This window comes from Mustela nigripes, chromosome 4 (assembly GCF_022355385.1).
Source record: "Mustela nigripes isolate SB6536 chromosome 4, MUSNIG.SB6536, whole genome shotgun sequence".
Lineage (NCBI taxonomy): Eukaryota > Metazoa > Chordata > Mammalia > Carnivora > Mustelidae > Mustela > Mustela nigripes.
In genome coordinates this window covers 190,834,717-190,847,199 of record NC_081560.1, presented here as the reverse complement: position 1 = coordinate 190,847,199, position 12,483 = coordinate 190,834,717, and the positions used below count along the sequence as shown (strand labels likewise).

At 58.3% G+C, this 12,483-nt stretch overlaps 1 protein-coding gene across 3 annotated transcripts in view; it reads right to left on the bottom strand.

Moving 5' to 3' along the window:
• The window catches only part of JAKMIP3 (Janus kinase and microtubule interacting protein 3), a 100,168-nt gene extending 93,425 nt beyond the window's left edge, over positions 1-6,743 (bottom strand). Inside the window, exon 1 of one of the 3 annotated variants that reach the window (XM_059398850.1) lies at positions 6,660-6,743. The gene's annotated coding sequence lies outside the window, so the exon portion shown is untranslated. Of the gene's footprint in view, positions 1-6,249; positions 6,321-6,433; positions 6,552-6,659 lie in introns of those variants that run through there. The other 2 variants (XM_059398847.1, XM_059398848.1) reach the window with 2 other exon arrangements.
• Between the last annotated feature and the right edge of the window lie 5,740 nt (positions 6,744-12,483).

Here is a 12,483-nt window from a genome sequence, read left to right as displayed (position 1 = left end):
AAGAGAAAGCCAGGGGAGCTCTGAAGTGACCAACTCACTCACAGAGGCCAGCGCGTCACGAAGGCCCCCTGGGGTCAGCCTTCCAAACACAGAGCTTCGGGGAGAAAAAAAGGTGAAAAGAGAAACTCTTCGTCAAGCCGAGAAGGAGAAACAAAGAGGAAAGCAGAAACGTGGGGTCTTCCAAAGACCCCTCCTGAAGACAAAGAGCCGGAACGTCCGGCAGGAGAAGGGGCTCACGGGCCGCACTGGGACGCACCCAGCACAACTCCCGGATTTCTAAACTGAAGATAAAATCCTCAAGGCCAGAGCCTGGGGGGCTCCGTCAGGGAAGCGTCTGCCTTCAGCTCAGGTCATGGTCTGGGGTCCTGGGGTCGAGTCCCGCGTCCTGCTCCGTGCTCAGTGGGGCTCTGCTTCTCCCTCTGCCCGTCAGCTGCTCCTTCCTGCTTCTCTCTCTCACGAAAAAATAAAACCTTAGATAAAAAAACGCTCAAGGCCTGTGGTTACCTTCCAGAGTCCAAAGAACCAGGCCTGTCAGACTTCTAAAACCCAAAGCAAGGAAACAATGGAGAAACATCAAATATATATATATATAATGTGAACACACATATATATTTATACATTTATTGACATATATGTGTCCGTGAGAGAAACCGTGAACTGAAGATTTCAGAAACAACCAAGTCTGGCACATCCACGGATTCAGGAAGTAAAGTGTTTAATAATAATGAGTCAAAGCCACGGTGTGACGCCACCTCCCACCCAGACGCGCGGTGAGACCCGCGCGGGGCTTCCCCAGAGAAGCAAACACAGTTACCGCCGGCCCCGCGGTCCCACTTCTGGGTGCGCACCAGGGAGAACCACACGCCGCGTCTCACAGAAATGTCCGAACGCTCGGTCCCGGTGGCATCGCTCACACCACGCACGGCAGGGAGGTGACCCAGGCGTCCGTGGACGGGTGCGCGGAGAAGCCCAGGAGGGAAGTCCTGACACCAGCTACCGTGTAGACGGACCAGGAAGACGTCACACGGACTCAAGTAAGACAGTCATAGAGGGACAAATCTCGTCTGACCCACTCACGAGCGGTCCCTAGAGGAGTCACACCCACGGGCAGACAGCAGAACAGGCGGCATCAGGGCCGGGGGTGGGGACAGAGCTCAGGGTCGCAAGGTGACGGAGCTCTCGAGCCAGGCGGTGGTGAGTTCTAAGTGAGGTCTATGCACTTACCACCCCGAGTGCACACTTAAATGCAGTGAAAGCGGTCCCTTTTACGACCCATGACCTGATCTCGGTCTCCCGCAAATGCTGATGGGTCCCTCGGCTCTGAGGGCCAAGCTGCTTTAGCAGCCCAGCCTTGAGCGAGCGTCCACAGCCGCAGCAGACGGTCCAGCCTGCTCCCAGACCCCAGGCCCCCAAGGCCCCTCGCTGACTTCCTCCAGGCCCCGGGCTGGCCTGCTCCTCCCCTTGGACAGCTGTCCTCCAGACAGCCTCCCCGGACCCCCAGCCAGGGGAGACATCAGGTTGGGGGCTCTTGAAGAACTGGGAAGCATCTTGGTGGCGCTGGTCACAGCAGAAACTGCACACGCACTTTCACACTGGCCCCAGGCCTGTGTTTCTGAGCACTGACCACTCCTGGAGGGCAGGACCGTGTCCGTTGTTCACTGCCTACCCCGAGTGAGGGCCCAGTGCCTGGCCCAGACGAGGCGACTCATAAACGTTGGACAGGAAGGAAAGTCTGATGGCATCAAGCCATTGGGTGGGGCCAAGAGGTCTCCAGTGGGTCCAAGCGGCCCCCAGGCCCAGCATCGAGGCTGCAGCTCTCATCCCACAAGCACTTTCCTGTGTCCCCAGCCAGACCTCTGCTGTCCCGCCCTCTCCCAAGAGGTGCCCCAGCACGAGGAGAGGGATGGTGGGCCGATGGGGCAAGGGGAAGGCTTGCCTCCCACCGCTCGGCGGGAAAGAAATTCAGCTTGACTCTACCTCCTGGCTTACGTACTTGCCCTATTTCATTCCTCTTCCAGGATCTTCACTCAGATGTCATGGAAAACCTGGAGAGCAAGAGCCTGGAGCAGGTGTGCGGGAGACCTCCCTGCTCGCAGGAACAGCCCTGCCCTCCTGTCTCTGGGGGGCCGGGGAGGGGGCAATTGAGAACATTCTGCCCCCTCCTCCCTGTCCCTGCTGAAGACCCCAGAGTCCAGAGGACCTGAGGCCTCCGGGTGCTCCCAGAAAGACGTGCGTGGGGCCGGCAGAACGCAGCCCTGTTCTCCTCCTGGAACTGTCCGTATTGCCGAGGAGCCCAGCCCAGAGAAGCTGGGATCACGCATGGCAACCCAGGAAGGAAGAAAGAAAGAAAGAAAAGGAACTGCAAACCAGCAGAACCCCCATTTATAATACAAGAGAATTCAATATACCAGGCCTTGTACTAGAGCACAAAAGCAAAAGAAAATTCCAGAAGCCTCCGGCACGTTGATCGTCGGAGGCACGGACGCAGGCACACTAAGAAATAAAGGACCATGAAGATTCCCAGAGAGGAAGGGTCTGGAGGACTCGCGGAGTGAGGCCGGCCGGGCCCATCTTTGCTAATAATTTCCGATATTGTAACGATCAGTGTAAGTTACGGCGGCAGAGGAGCCGTCAGAGCAGGGGAGACAGACCGGCTGCTCCACCAGGGCGTGAGGGGGGCGGTGAGCCCAGGGCCGGGCATCTCAGTGCCACATCCTCGGCCGGGGATGCGTTTGCCCTTTGAACTCAAGGTTCCTGAGGGTCTGCGCTCACTTCCCCGGGCAGGGCGTGGGCCGAGGGGACCGAGGACACAGCCTGGCCACGCAGGGCAGGGAAGAGGGCGAGCCACACCAGGACCCCAAAAATGTGCTCTGAGCCTCTGCAGGGCCGATCTGACCTGGAAAGCCCCCACGTCGGCAGCAAGCACGTGAACCGTGCGCAGCGGGGGCAGCTGGGCGCATCAGCCCACCTCCCCGCCCCAGCCCGCGACGGGCGCGTGGCTCCTCGGAGCCCCTGGGCCATTGCCCCGTCTGCCTCCAGTGGGGCGGGTACAGATGCGGCGGGCGCTGCGGGGCTCCAGTTTCCCGGGAACACGCCCACACTGGTCTGCCTGACCCACAGACACTAAAGCTCTAAAGTAACGTACATGTGTTAAGAAAGTTCATTAGGGGCTGTTCAGGAAGGCCAACCGTTAAATCCGACCCAAAACTCTAAGTATAAGGAAAGAATTAAGGAGACAGCTGAATACTATGCAGACACGATAAATCATTTCTTCACCGGTTTTTAAAAATACTCATGAATATGACCTATAAAATGATTATAGTGTGATCCAAATTGTGTGTGTGTGTGAGTGTGTTGGGGGGTGTGTTTTCTGTCCACGGACTGTCAGGAGGAGTCCGGCAGATGTCTAGACGCGGGGAGCAGAAGAGCCCCTATCCCAGTGAGCTCGAGCCACCCTGGTGTAGGCAGCCGCCAGCCGGGCTGCTGAGTCTACGGGAATGATTCTTCATGGCTCTAGTGGCTGGAGGGAGCTGCTTTCCAACCGTGTGCTCCCACGGCAGAGAAAGAAAGAGCGAGCCTCTGCTGTCTCCTCTGGGAAGGGCACTGGTCCCACCAAGGCAACCCCACCCTCGTGACCGCATGCAACCCTCATCACCCCCCAGAGGGGTCCTCATGCTATCACACGGGGGGCAGGGCTCCAACACGTGACTATGCAGAAGAGAGAGTCCATCGCGAAGGCACCTAACCCAGCTCCATGCCCGGAGGAAGAGCCTCCCGGCACAGGACCTCTGAGGGATGCTGGTGCTAGGAGGTGAGGCCCTCGGCTGCTTCCTTAAGTGCACAGACACGGAGCTGACCCGAGAAGCCTCTCCAGGGCAGGAAAGCTGAGCGGGCTCGACCCTTCCCTGAGGCCAGCCACAGCAAGGACCGTCTAGCAGGAAGTGCTGGCACACGGCTCGGTGTGATGACTTCACACTGGACCGTGGCACAGCACTGTGACCGGTGACCGCAGTCCAGGCCGAGCCCCGGTGGGAAGGGCCTGGGTCTCAGCCTCACTGGAGACACGGCAGGTATGGAGATGGGGTGTTCGGATCCAATGGGAGGGCAGGGCAGAGCTGAGGACGCATCCTGGTTGCAGGGGAGGGCTCTTATGAGCCAGGACTAACAGATCTTAATTTGGGACAAGACCCTTGCCCGTTCTGGGTCTTGGGTTCCTCATTTCTAGACGATATTGTCATTTCATCCTTTGTAGAGTCCTTGAGGATGTAGTCCCGGCTTGGTCCTCCCCCCGCCCCCGCTGATGATGGCACCTCCGCCACCTGCCTCAAGATGGGTCCGGGTCTCCTGCAGCCCATCCCTCCTCTCCAAGTCATGCTCACGGCCCTGAACACAGGGAGAGAAATCAGAACAGTGCCTGGCGTGAGCACGGTGAGTTTTTATCATCACTGTTTCCTCTTTTTCAACATTGTTTTTCAGTGCTATGCCCTTGGTCACAACCTCACAGATCGTGCAGCATCAGAACTCAGAGCAAGGGGACTACAGGCCCAGGCCTGGACTTCACTGGTCATGATGCCACCCACTGTTCCCAGGAAAGGCGGACCCTGTGGGCTCCCGGGGCAGCAGGCATATGGCAGCGGAGAGCTCAGGAACATGCCTGTGGCCCCGGGCACCTAACTGACCGGGAGGCCGCCAGCCCCTCCATCCTGCCCTCGGGACCCAGTTCTCAGCAGCCACTGTCACTACTGACAATAAAGGCCATAGTCACGCCTGTGCAAGTCTTCTCAGTAGAAATGAATTTTCGAAGCATGCACAGGGATGCATCAGATGGCTGCAAAGTCCTATTCAGAACTGGAGTCCTAACTTCCCTCAGCCTCCAGCTGAAAGGCGCCATTATAAGAGTTCCTTCTTCCCAACCATATTCTTTTTGGGAGAAATTAGGTGTGTCTAGGGAAGGAGTAAGGTGCTGGGCTGCTTATTCCCTTCCCCATGGGTGGGGAAGACCCCACCCAATTGGGGCTACTGGTGGTACTGTTCACAGCCACAGAGCAGCCCCCGACCTGGGTGCGGGAGCCCAGGGTGGACGGGGCTGGGCCGGGGTCCTTGATCCTAAAAGCACATCATATCCGTGCTGTGCTGGCCTATCCTGGAAGCACGGCTAAAGGGAACATAACACTCCTTAGTACGGAAGTGACAAGGGAGGAAACAGGTCTGTGTCATTCATGTCGGGGGAAAAACCCTGCAGGCAGTTGCCAGAGCAAGTCTTGATTTCTGAGCACAAATCGGCCTTCAGAAAGGCGGTGAAGGGGCTTGTAGGGTCCCGTGCCCCCCTCCTTCTAACCCCAAACCCTGGCAGACAGCGCGCTTGCTGCCTTCTCCCCCGGCCCAGGCTCTCCCAGCACCCGCCAGCCCCCTGCCCCCTCTGTGGCTCCCAAGTCAGAGAGGACGCTGCTGGTCCCTGCTGCTCTGCCGGCCACCACCAATCCTTGTGTTCGCAGGCGACATGCCACAGAGAACCTTCAGGGAACCTCACGGCAGCAAGAGGACAGGCTCCTCTGCCGATCCTGCTTGTCCCAAGGGACAAGGTCAAAGGGACAGGCCGGGGGTGTTTTCTAGGAAAACTGTCCAGGCCCTGCCTCCCTCTGGCTCTTGACCCCCATCAAACCCTCCGTTCTGTGGGCTTGGATGCTGGGAGCCTCGGAAAGCTCGGCCGCCACCCCCGGAAACAGGAACGTGAAATCAAACACCAGACACCGAGGGGGGAGGGGGCGCAGCTCAGCCGGCGACGCGGAAACGCCCAAGTCGCCCGGACCCCTGGACCGCCAGCACCTGCGCGCCCACCCAGGGCCGGCGTCCCCGTGACCACAGAGGCCCGCGCGCCTGCCGCCGCTCCCCGGAGTTCCGGGGTCGTGCGCGGCGGACGCAAGTGGCCGATGGCCTGCGAGGGTCGCCGGGAGAGGCAGAGAGGACCCCCCGCCGCAAGCAGGGGCGGCCCGGCCGCGGGACCCGGTCGGCGGAACGTCACTCTGCGGCGCCTGCCCCCCACCCCCGCCGCCTCCGGACTCCACCCCGGGCCACCCCCGGGCCGCGGGCGGGACGCGAGGGCGCTGCCACCCGCCACCCGCCACCGGCCACCCGCCACCCCACCGCGCAGGGCGCCCGGGCCCGGGACGCACGGTGCCAGGCGCGGGCGCAGCGCGGAGGCCCGGCTCGGCGGCGCGCGGGGGCCGGGGGCGGCCGGCGGCTGCTCACCGAGGCTCCCCGCGGGCGGCGCGCTCCGGGCGGCGTCCGACGGCCCCGCTCGGCCCTTGCGGAGGCGCTGCGGCGGGCGGGGGGCGCGCGTCACCGCGGGCGGGCGCCCCGCACCCGGCCCTCCCCCGACGCTCCCCGCCGCCGCCCCGCCGCCGGGCGCGGCCCCGCGACACCCCAACCCCACCTCTTGTCCTCCTCTGCCCACGTCGCTCCGGGCGAGAGCGGGTCGCGGTGCGCGGAAGCGGGCGGCGCTGCGGCTGAAGGTACCCGCGGCTGCTGCGCAGAGCGCGGGGCGGGGGAGGCGGCGGCTCCGGCGCTGACCGCGACCCGCCACCCGCCCGGCGCCGCGGGGCAGGCGCTCCCCCCACCGCGCGCGGGTGCCCGGCGCCGCCGCACGTGCGTGTCCTCACCGTGGACCCCGCGGCCGAGCCGGGCCTTCCGCCGCGCGGGGAGAGGGGACAGCTCCTCGGAGCGCTGCGGGGCGCGGTCCCACCGGCGCGCGGCTCCGGACCCACAATTCCACCGCGTGCCCGGCTCTGGCGCGGGGCTGCTGGCCTCGGGGCCCGGCCCGCCACTTGGGCGCGCGCCGGGGCTGGGCCCTCACTGTGAAGGGCCCCTCTTAGGGTCGCTGGAGGGGTTCACTGAGCTCATAAAGGTGGCAGCCGGGTCGTATCCTGTGAAAACCTAGGCACGGGGTTCAAGAGCCCTCAGGGAGGACATTCCTTTTCCCGCACCCAGACTCACAAACCCGCAGATCGCAAAGTTCTGTGCCTGGAGAGCGTAGAGGATTCCTGGCGCTGGGGAGAGGGGCCTGGCCTTTATCCCTTCTTCCTGAACGCCGGCGCTGTGGCCGCAGGAAAGCCAGAACCATGCCTTGGTGGTTAGCGGAGAACGCATTTGATAGCACAGGACTCGGGGATGAAGGCCGTTCTCCCACCGGACACCCCGCGGCACCTTGAAATGATGCAGTCCAACGCGCTCGGCCGTCTGGGTGACAGAGTAAGACTTGGGGGTCCCACAAGGTCAGCCCCTTGCTGCAGGCCTTTGGTTCCTTGGTCAGAGGCAGAGGCGGTGGGGGAGAGAGGCTGGTGTGAAAGAGGAGAGAGAGCACTCGGTAGGTCTCCAGACCACAGCCGTGCCGGAAACCCAGCGGACTGCATAGAAAACCACCCCCAGGTGAGCCTTTCCTGCAATCAGGTCCGATGGAATCAACCTGCGGCCCGAGGGCTGGGACCCTGGGGCGTGCGGCATGGCTCTGCGAAGGTCTCAGCGGCCGACAGCCGGGGCAACAGGCCCTGCAGTGGGTTGGGGTGATGGGGGTCGTTAGGCTGGTGTGGACCCCGACATGCTGCCACCGGCACGTCTTCCACGAACTTTTGTGCAGACGAGGGGCAGCGGCTGGCTGACATCGCGGAACGGGTCTCCACCTGGCTCTCAGCAGGGACACGTGCTGAGCGTGCGAGCGGAATGTGGATACGGTCACATGCGAGCCCACTCCACAGGGCCGTCCGTGCACCTGCTCCTTCCCAGACCTCCTTAGCCCTGAGCCTCTGCAGCTGTTCTTCCCGGGCCTGGTCTTCGTGTCGGCGAAGCTCTCAGCTCGCCCTCCTTCCGAGGAGAGCAGATAACCAAACATGCTGCTCGCAAATGCCCACTGGGTGGGCTTAACCTCCCCGCCCCCTCCCCCTGCCCCTGTTAGGGTCGGTTCCTGCGGTGCCCTGACAGGGTCCTCCTCGCCCAGCCGGGCGGTCATGGCAGGACCACGTGCGCACCAGGATCTGTCCTCGGTCGTCGGCCGGCAGCTTTTAGGGCGCTTCCCGGAACACTAAAGGTGCCGGTGAGGGAAGGGGCCTGCTCAGGCAACTTATGCGCATGTTTCAGATGTGCTGAGACTATACTCGTCTCAGGCCGCTGAGGCCGCCGTATCAAAGCCCTGCCGACCGGGGGGCTAGGAGAGCGGACACTTATTCGCAGTCTGGACGCTGGAAGTCCAAGATCGAGGTGCTGGCAGGGCTGGTTTCCAGGGAGGCCTCTGTCCTGATTAGTGTTGGTCCAGACCCAGGGTGCGAGGGGTCCCCTAAAGGTCCGAGTGTTTGCCTTGTCCCAGCACGCAGGCCGGGACGTGCGGCTGCAGGTCCCCTTCAGCCCAGGGGGAAATGTCAAGCCTCCCGGGCTAGTGCAGAATTCTTCCCCAGGGACACCCAGCCTCTCCTTGGCTGCAAGGATTTGGGGTCTGGGAACTGATTCGGGTCTGACCTCGGTGTGAAGGCTGCGGCTTCCGGGACGCTGACTCCGATCTGGTTCTGCTCACTAAGTGTAGTTTGTCATTTCAGTCAAACGGGACAATGGGCCGGGGGACATCCCAAATCTGAAGGCTGAGGGAGACAGGCGAGTCAGGGGGGACTTCTCATGCGCACCCCAGCCACTCGCTTGGCTGCTTCCCCCCGAATGGCCCGAAGGCTCGCCCCTCCCCGGGGCACTAAGGCAGACAGGGGGGGACGGGTGCCTGATGCTCGGGGAAGCGTCGTGCTGGCTCCTTCCTGTGCGGCCGCGGCGAAGGGACCGCCAGGAAGTGAGCAGTCTTGGACGAGGGAACAGCATGGGCGAAGTCACTACGATTACAGCGTCTCTGTACGTTTGAATGTTTCTCAAAACCAAAGTTCAAAATGTACATGAAGGTTATATGAAGCCCAACAACGCTCGGACGTAGCATTGTACCAGTTCAGGGTCTGTCGCAGGAAATGAAAAACAAAACAAAACAGAAAAACACTGCAAGCATAGGTGCAGACCTACCAGGCCAAAAACCTAAGTAAAAGTGGAAACTCTGCTAAGGTTGGAAAAACCCTCGCCAACAGAGATCTCTGGTCTGGGTGAAGTGGAGTAAGCCATCCCTCCCTACCGCGCCCCCCACCCCGCCCTGGGCCATTTCTGTTCAAACGCAGCTGTGAGATCTGAACCCAAAGCACGCAGTGGCTATTTAAGGGTTCTGGAAGGTGAGCGGTAGCGGGGAGATTGGGGGAAAGAACTAGAATTTAGAGCATCACCAAACTGGTGGTGAGTTTCTCTTGTTTCCCAGCATGGATTAAATTCATTCCCAAACCTGGACCTGGGCATGGGTGCGAAGAGAGATCATTCCGGGAGACGCCTTCCGGTCTCTGCTCAAGGAGTGGGAAAGGGCTCCCCGGTGCCCCGTGAGGAGGGGCACGTCCTGCTCTCACTTTTTCCTTTCTTTCTTCCCAGGCCTCGGCCCCACGTAACCCAGTGGTGGCGACAGCAGCAACAGACTCCAGAAGCCTAGCGCTGTAGGACAGAGCGTCTCCTGCTCTAACTCAGGGACTCTGCTCCCCCAAAGCTGAGCAAATCACTGTTGCTTGATGTCCTCGTCCTCCTCCCACGGGGCCTAGGACACAGGTGCAGTCGTCAGGAGTACGGAGCACGGCCCCTGAGGGCTCCACTGGTTGAGCGTCTGCCTTCGGCTCTGGTCGTGTTCCCAGGGTCCTGGGATGGAGCCCCGCATCGGGCTTCCTGCTCAGCGGGGAGTCTGCCTCTCCTTCCCCCTCTGGGTGCGTGCGCACACTTTCTCTCTCTCTCTCAAATAAATAAATCAAAATCTTAAAAAAAAAAAAAAAAGGAGGAATGTAAAATAGATTTCTGGGAAAATGCTCGAAAAGAGAAGCTCCAGGAAGCTGGAAAGTATCGGCGAGACTGCAGAAAGGGTAACTAAGAAAAGTGACTTGAGAAAGTTGCGTGCGATCTCCGGGCGTTACCGTGGGCTGCGCCTGGCCCTCATCAGCCCGCCACCGACTGTAGGAGAGCACAGCGGCCACTGCCCCAGTCCCAGGGGCTGGAGCACCCGGGGACAGACCCGAAGAGCACCTCGCAGGTCGGATGGAGGTCAGCACGAACTCCAGTGAGTCACACGCCCAGTACAATGACGTGTATCAACATTCTCCGTGACTTAGAAAGTCCCAGGGTCAGGGCGCCTGGGTGGCTCAGTCGGTTAAGCCCCTGCCTTCAGCTCAGGTCCTGATCCGAGGCTCCTGGGATCGAGTCCCACATCGGGCTCCTTGCTTGGTGGGGAGCCTGCTTCTCTCTCCGCCTCTGCCTGCCTCTCTGCCTGCTTGTGCTCTCGCTCTCTCTGACAAATAAATAAATAAATAAAATCTTAAAAAAAAAAAAACCAGAACGGTCCCCGGGTCTCGGAACATAGTGTTCACTGTGTGCAGGATACAATCCAAAGCCACCCAGCAAAGAAAGGACCACGACAACCTCAGCTGGAATGTGCAGAGGTAACAGTCGCCGAAACAACAGGCACTGGGTTCTCTGACAAGACGAGCTGTTATAGAAAGGCTTCAACCAGTACGAGCAAACACTCCTGAGAAAATGGAAAGCCAAGCAATATAAAATGTGGGGGCATCTGGGGGCTCCGTCGGTTAAGCGTCCGCCTCACGACCTCTAGGGTCACGGCATCCAGCCCTGCGCCCGGGTCCGTGCTCAGCGCGCGGCGGCTAGAGGTTCCCCCCCTCTCCCTCCCTTTCTGCTCCTCTCCACCCCCGTCTAAAATATATAAATAAAATCTTTTTAAAAAATAAATAGAAAATATAAAGAAAAATCAAATGGAATTATTGCAAATAGAAAAAGACAACAACGAAAATAAAAACCTCATGAGAGGACTCAACAGTGGAATGAAGACGACCGAGGCAGGCGGCCGCGAACCTGGGACAGATCACGGGCCACGATTCATTCGGCATCACAAAGAGGAAGAGGAGATGGCAACACGGAGAGAGACGCGGGGACCTGCGCCGCGATAAAAGGGCTCACATTCGTGTTATCAAACGGGAGAAAGAAGAAAGTGTGGTTAAGAAAAAATATCCGAGGGCCACCTGGGTGGTTTAGTCAGTTAAGCAGCTGCTGTTGGCTCAGGTCATGAGCCCAGCGTCCCAGGATCGAGCCCCGCATCGGGCTCCCTGCTCAGCGGGAAACCTGCTTCTCCCTCCCCCGCTCCCCCTGCTTGTGTTCCGTCTCTCGCTGTGTCTCTCTGTCAAAGAAATAAACAAAATCTTCTTTAAAAAAGATGAAAATATAAATAAATAAAAATAAAAGAAATATACAGAGAAATAGAAAAACACATAACCCTAGTGGAAGGGAATAAAATTTCTGTCTCAATAATTATTAGAATAAATAGAAATTTAAGCCATAAGTATATAAAAAGTTTGAACAACCTCATTAACAAACTTGATCTAACAGAGATATACATAAGACTGTGTTCAAAGACACACTATATATATATATATATTTTTTAAAGATTTTATTTATTTATTTGACAGACAGAGATCACCAGTAGGCAGAGGCAGGCAGAGAGAGAGGGGGAAGCAGGTTCCCCGCTGAGCAGGGAGCCCGATGCAGGACTTGATCCCAGGACCCTGAGATCATGACCTGAGCCGGAGGCAGAGGCTTAACCCACTGAGCCCCGCAGGTGCCCCAAACACACAATATTTTTAAGCCCAAGTAGTTCTGGGCAAGTCTCAAAAATTTTCCAGAATTAAAATCATACAGAGCATATTCTCGGACCATGAAGTGGAAAATAACAAAGATAACCGGAAAGTAGCCACGCGTCTGGAAATTAATAAACACACTTCGGAATGACTCGTTTTGGTCAGAGGATAAGCCACGGTAAAAAATCAGAGAATTATTTTAGAGAAGCAAAGGTGAGATGCTAAATATAAAATTTGTGCGACTCAAGAATACGCAATGTTCTCCTGCCTGGGCGGGTACCGCAGCGGGAGACGGCGGGGAGGAAGGGGCCGAGCATCTGCCTCCAGAATCTAGAAAAATGACAAACCCAGACCAAATGAACAAAAGGAGAAACTGATCAACACAGAGCAGAGCGTGGTGGCATCGGGGGGCAAATGACAAAGAAGAAAAATCAAGCCAAAACGGGTTCTCTGAGAAGAGCCATGACATTCCCAAGCTTCTGACAGATTTATGAAAATCCTTTGGATACTAAAATAATAAGAATATGTAAATAAATTTTGTGCCAATAAATTTGAAGTTTGAAATGAAATGTACAAACTCCTAGAAATGTAGCAATATTAACTCAGAAAAATGTGATTTTAAAAAAATTCCCCCAAATACAACTCAAAGTGCAGATGGCTTCATTGGCAGTTTTAACCAAATGTGAAAGGATCAAAAGATAAAATCGGACACAAACCCCTTTAGATGATAGAAAAACGG